This window comes from Lathyrus oleraceus, chromosome 5 (genome assembly GCF_024323335.1).
Source record: "Lathyrus oleraceus cultivar Zhongwan6 chromosome 5, CAAS_Psat_ZW6_1.0, whole genome shotgun sequence".
Lineage (NCBI taxonomy): Eukaryota > Viridiplantae > Streptophyta > Magnoliopsida > Fabales > Fabaceae > Lathyrus > Lathyrus oleraceus.
Genome location: NC_066583.1, coordinates 381,313,094 through 381,320,018, shown reverse-complemented (window position 1 = coordinate 381,320,018; position 6,925 = coordinate 381,313,094). Strand labels below are relative to the sequence as shown.

The following is a 6,925-nucleotide window of genomic DNA, read 5'->3' as shown; positions in this document are numbered from 1 at the left end:
CCATTTGCATTAAGCATCTTGGATTCAGAGGTTCTTGTTATCCATGACTAGCAGGAAACTAGGGTTTTCCCAAGAATAAAGCATGTGTCTTGATTGATGTATTCAAGTGGAGAAGCTCACTTTGTGAACCAGAGTTCACAAAACCCTAATTTGTTGACTTTTAGCACTTATGGATTATGGGTGTTGCATTTTGGTTTGGATTTAATCATAAGGTACAAAGATCATCAGGGGGCAACTATGGAGGTTTACATTGCATTCATGGACCTCTTTATGGGCTTTATTATACACTTTATTCCTAGTTGTTTGATTGGGATTTAAGGAATGTTCAAAGTTCATCCAAGAAGATAATAGCAATTCATAGCTAAGGCAAGGTCCAAAATCAATATGATGATTGTTCAAAATTCAAGGTCATTTCAAATATAAGTTAGAAGATCCAAATCATGAAGGGGTGTTACTTGATATACACGACATAAATCATTCAAGACCATTTTATTATCAAACATCCATTTGCATTACAAATCATCAAATATCCCATTACAAGTTCTACACACAAAAATACAACTTTGACCTACAGGTGACTTTGGTCAACTGTTGACTTTTTGGTCAACCAGTTGAACAAAGTCAACACTACTAGCCCTAACCCTAATTACAACATTATCCATAACCTTGTTCTTCAAGATTCTTGACTTTTTTACCAAAGTCTCAAGCCTTGGTTAATCCTTCAATCATGCCCAATTTTACCAAGCATGCCCATTCTTTCCTACAACAACATAAACCAAGCATATTAGTCACAAACCAATACATGACATTGCTAATTAACCATCCACGTCAATTCAAAACCAGTGCACCACAAATCTAACTTCATGACATGTTTCAAAGCAAAAGACAAGATCTAACCTAAACCTTCTAATAGAAACAACATGCTAATTTTATTCAACTTTAGTGATTACCATGGCAATGCAATCTAAAAATTCCAGACCAATACACAAAACACATTAGCAAGACAGTTTAAACAAGTTCACATAACAAAAGCTTTTGTTTGCCAACCTGCATCCGAAGGTATACTAATATCACCATTTTTAGCAAGTGAAGAAGTTTAACAATTCCAATTACTAAATTCATTAACTTTTCATTCAAAATTTGACTATTTTAACCTTGCCATCCATTCTATACTAATTTCAAAACTTCATCCAAATTAAATTCAATCTCAGCCAACTACCCAACTGTTTCAACATACATTCTAACTAACCAAATTCATAACTATAACTAACTAAAACTGAGAGATACATTTTATCATCGCATTCTAACATTTGTTACTAATTGCAAGCAAGGTTATTCAAACTGACACAACCATATTGCCTTCTTCATTTCTATAACTAATAAATAAGCATAACATAATTAACAGCCATTAACTAACAACATCCAAACTCAAACTGACATAACCATATTTCAACAGGGCAATTACTTCATCCATTTCATCACTAACTAATCTAACCTAACAAGTTACTAACAAAATTCATGAAACTAACTTCACATCACAAAACTAACAATTAAATCTAATTACAGTTGTTCTAACAGTCCTAACAGAAATTTTGTTAACTCTAACTTCTAACTGAATCACCTAACTAACTAATTTTCACAAACTTTCATAACTAACAGTGTGAGTAACCTGTAACTGAATTTCAACTTGAGCTAATTAACAGAGTTTAGTTCTGTTAGATTCCATTCCCTATAAATTCATCATCACCCTCAAAATTTCACCTTACGCATCATTACTCACGCACTCTTAGATTTCACACCCTCACTTTGAATCAAATTTCACATGTTTCCTCTATGAACCTCTCTCATACACAACAAGAGCAACAATTCAGAAAGCACAAGAAGGGGTAGAAGGAGAAGAACGCAGAAACTAGATAGAGTTAGAGGTTTGAATCACTTACCGAATTGAAGACCTTCTGGATTTTTCTTGATCTGTTTGCGTCATCTTCTTTAGCTCACTCCACCTTCAAACTCAAAAGCTCCTCGTCCTAGTAGATAGGCCTTTCGCCCCTGTTTCGCCCTAGTTCTTGTTGCAAACATGTAGGGTTTTATCTGAGGAATCAAAGCCCTAAAATTGGAGGATTTTATACCTCCTTTGTTTCGTTTAATATAGGATTTGAAAGCTAGGGTTCATGAGGTATTCTGGCTTGGTTTGGTTTTTTTAATAGAGATTAGGAGAAATCAAGATTGAATATTGAAAAGGGAGAATAATACGAAGAGTTTGATGTAAGGATTGTGGTTGTTGGCCCCCTGCCTCTGTTGGAGCCGATTTCCAGCGCGACGGAGATGTTGTTTTCCGGCGAGGTGTTTTGAGAGTGGAATGGAGAACAGAACATAACGAACATGAATGAAGTGAGCATGTGTTAACCCCTATTCTTCTCCCTCGCTTTGGTACCTCCTAATCTGAATTCAACTTCATCACTTTGGGCCTCAGCGCCCCAACCCCAATGAGAATCCCTCCATACACCAATGAGAATCCCTCCTAATCTGAATTCAACTTCATCACTTTGGTACCCACAGTTAACCTCATACCGCTACAAAATTTTAAAAATTCTCATTCTCCCCTTAATTGGTTTTAACCAATTTACCATTTCATTTTTACCATTCAGTTGAAAATTTCAGAAATTACACTTTCACACCCCTCGCACCGGAACTCCTGTAAAAAGACTTCCGGTATGTATTTTTCCCAAACCGGAAGACTTCAAGAATGACTTCCGGAACACACAAATCAATGAACCGGAACAATTCATGAAAGAGTTTCGGTTCAATCAGAAAAAATTTACAAAACCGGAACACTTCTTGAAAGAGTTCCGGTGAACAAATTTATACATACCGGAACTCTTTGGAGAAGTGTTCCGGTTTGTATTATATGTGTTCCGGAACTCTTTCATGGAGTGTTCCGGTTCGCTTTTTTTTTATAATTTTTTTTAATTTTGCAGGAATGGAAAATCTTCCCCAAATATGTGTAGATACTACTGATGCGTTTATGACGACGGAAAGATTTGGTACACGAGAAGAGGTTATCAGATGGATTAAAGAGGTTGGAATCGATAATAATGTAACTGTTATTATCAGTCGTTCAGATACTGAAACGGGGAAGAGAGGGAGAAGTAACAAAATAATATTTGGTTGTGATAAAGGTGGGAAACACAAGATTAGTGATAGTGGTACCCAAAGTGCGTCCAAAAAATGTAGATGCCCATTTAAAATCAGGTCGACTCCGGCGAAAGATGGATCTGGTTGGAAGATTGATGTAAAATGTGGGTTACATAATCATGGTTTACCTGATAGATTAGAAGGTCATTCGTTTATTGGTAGGTTGACCACAGATGAGAAGCAACATGTCGCTGATTTGGCAAAGAGACATGTAGCACCTAGACACATATTGTTTTCCTTGCAAGACAATTATCCTGAGAATGTCACTCGGATTACGCAAGTATACAAGCATAAGAGTGTGATACAAAAAGAGATAAGAGGTCCTAGGAGTGAGATACAACATCTGTTTAAGCTTATTGAGGATGCAGGGTATGTGTATTGGAGTAGAAAAAAGGATGACTCGGAAGTGGTGAGAGAGATATTTTGGGCACATCCTAATTCAGTTAAGTTGTTGAATATTTTTCCGATTGTGTTAGTTATGGATAACACCTACAAGACAAACAAATATAGACAACCTTTGTTTGAAATTTTTGGCATGACATCGACCGAGTTAACTTTTGCTGTTGGATTTGCGTATATGGAGTCTGAGCAAACAGAGAATTTTTGCTGGGTATTGGAGAAATTAAAAGAGTTGTTTGTGAAGAAAGACATGTGTCCACAAGTGATTTTGACACATAGAGATCTTGCTTTGACGAAAGCAATTGAAGTTGTGTTTCCCAGCTCGATTAATTTGCTATGTAGATTTCACATTAACAAAAACGTTGGTGCCAAATGCAAACAACATGTGGTGAATGACCTGCAAAAGACGATAGACACATTATGGATGGAAGTTGTATGGGCTAGTGATGAGGTTGAGTATGGTCAACGGTTGCATCAACTTGAGCAAGCATGTGTTGATTATAGTGGATTTATTAATTATGTGAAAGACACATGGTTGACTCCACATAGGCATAGATTTGTTGGAGCATGGATTAATCGAGTGCTACATTTGGGTAACACAACGACTAATCGGTACGTCTTATAATTTTGTATGTGTTATTTTTATATCTGATATTATTTCTATTTATTTTTTATGTGTTATTTTCAATATTTTTAGGGTTGAATCTGCTCATTGGAAGTTAAAGCAGATGTTAGGAAACAGTATAGGTGACATGGTCAAATGTTGGGAAGCCATGAATAACAACTTGAGGTTACAACTGGGAAACATTAGAGCTTCTTTTCAAAAGAGTTTTTACGAAGTTGAGCACGCGCACGTAAGTCCCTTTTATGGTTATTTGCGTGGTTCCGAATCTCGAGCTACTTTGAGACGTATTGCTGAAGAGTTATTGAGAGTTGATTATGTTGGAACTAACAAGCAAATATGTGGTTGTACTCTTAGAACATCTTATGGGTTACCTTGTGCTTGTGAGTTAGGAAGATACACAATAGGTGGTATACCGATACCCATTGATGTTGTTCATGTTCATTGGAGGAAACTAACTATGGAAGTTGAGTTAGAGGTAGGTGAAGATGATGGATCAGAGGTGGATATGACTTCTGCAATGGATGAGTTGTGGAGACGATTTAGGTCATTAGATGTTATTGGAAAAGGGGCATTAAAGAGTAGGGTATGTGAACTAGCATACCCAACAATGACTCCATTGTGTCCACCACCTGAGAAAATAAAAACCAAAGGAGGAGTGAAGAAGAAAGGGAAAAAACCAGCAGAATATGATGTTTATAGGGACCCTTCGTATCATGAGTATGTTGATAAGGCATCTCAATCTTCACAAAGGCAATCTCAACCATCACAGACTTCGAAGAAGATCAAATTATCAAAGAAGCAACCACAATTCATTCTTCAATTTCCTAATCATATTAGGTCATACATTGAAGATGTAGTTAATGTTGAATCAGATGGTAATTGTGGATTTAGAGTCATTGCATCATTGCATGGATATGGTGAGGATGGTTGGCCAATGGTTCGCAGAGAGTTGGGGTTGGAAATAATAGACAAGGATAGGTCAACTTTGTATGACAAGTTATTTTCTAATCGGTTGTCAGAAGTGAGAGAATCTTTGATGATAGAATCCTTTGGTTCACAGCCACCTGAAAAATGGTTGAGTCTACCAGATATGGGTTACTTGATAGTGAATCGCTATAATGTTGTACTTGTCTGTTTAGGCAATCCGTGCATGACTTTCTTTCCGATGACAAGTTCACATTCACCAAATGTGTCTATTTATTGCATTGGTTTTGTTAACCACAATCATTGGGTTCAGGTACGTATTTATATGCCTAAATGTTTTAATTATTTCAGTTAATATTTTATGTTATATGACTTAATCTTTTAATTATTTTACTTTATCAGGTTAACATGAAAGAGGGGTTTCCATTGCCACCGGTCACATTAGATTGGAAGAAATTTCGTTCTCATATAGCAACTACTTGGATGTTAGGATTTGCAGGACGTATGCAACATTGGCAATTACTTACACCTGTATTAGCATGATTATGTACTCAAAACATAAATATGTAATCAAAACATGAATTTTATATTATTATGTCTATTATATTCAAAGCTTAATACATAAATCAATGTGAACGAGAAATATGCAAAGCTTCAAATAAATCAGAAAACTGTGGATCTTCCTCTTCGGCATTAACCTATCTCAGATAGCGATGAATCAATGTAGATACACGAGCCCAATCAGGATCAGATGGCCCGGCGTCATATACAGGAACTGGTACCTCTCTAGGAGCGTCACGATGGGGAGGGACCAACCGTGGATGGGAAACACGATAATACCAATCCAGATAACCGTCTTCTACATCAGATGGAGTGGTGGCCACGGTAGATGAACCGATCACAGCGATAACACTCTGATGGTAACTGATCCAATCAACATCAATATTCGTCGCCATCATACAATCCAGAGGTGGGGATGGAACATACTTTCTATACCCGACCTGACGTAAACATCTATCAGGCAAGTATGGAACAACTGTTTCACCCCACTTCAAACAGCCCCTGTAAAGACATATCTCATCAAATACACGCCATGCTCTATGATTCTCAAATGGTCGCCATATGACGTCGGCAGGTGTCAGCTCGTCCAAAAATAGGTCGTAAATCATCGACCTTCAGGACTCCCTGCCTATACGACCATCTCATCGCTCGGGGAAGACCACAGTTATCAGCAGGTTTCCAATTCTCCCCTCTTTTTCCAACAAATGGAAAGTACTCGTGAATCCAACACTGTTACAAAATACAAACATAATAAATAAAATAAATTAAGTTAACATATTTTATAAAATGAATCCAACACTTAATAAACAAAATTAAATTATATACCCGTAGGAGAGTAGGATATCCACCGAGTTGTTTGCAACTGCACATGGACGCATCTCCAAGATATCTGTAGAGGGTAACTAGTGCAGTTGCTCCCCAACTATATCCTGAACATCCATCCAAGTCCGTAAACAGGAGGAGGTATCGTGCCTCTACAAGTGTAAAGGTCTTATCAGCAAATATGGTGGAACCCACCAACATCAATAGATATGCTCTAGTCGCATATGCCCAGCTGGAAGCAGCTCTATGTTGTATGAATAAATCGTATAACCACTCCAACTTGTAATACGACCTGTAAGACCCCAATTTTGTCCCTAAGATCCCTCATGGCATCATATCATACCACATCATTGCCTCAAGGATCTTTGTGCACCTTTGCTTCCCTCCTAGTGGGTGGGT

The 6,925-nt window shown here is 37.3% G+C and overlaps 1 long non-coding RNA gene across 1 annotated transcript; it reads right to left on the bottom strand.

Annotated features, from left to right (window-relative positions):
• Positions 1-461: 461 nt before the first annotated feature.
• On the bottom strand, positions 462-2,559 carry LOC127084939 (uncharacterized). The gene is made up of 2 exons (XR_007788841.1): positions 1,941-2,559; positions 462-760 (listed from the first exon to the last, which is right to left on the bottom strand). It is a non-coding gene; the product is annotated as an uncharacterized LOC127084939 (long non-coding RNA).
• Between the last annotated feature and the right edge of the window lie 4,366 nt (positions 2,560-6,925).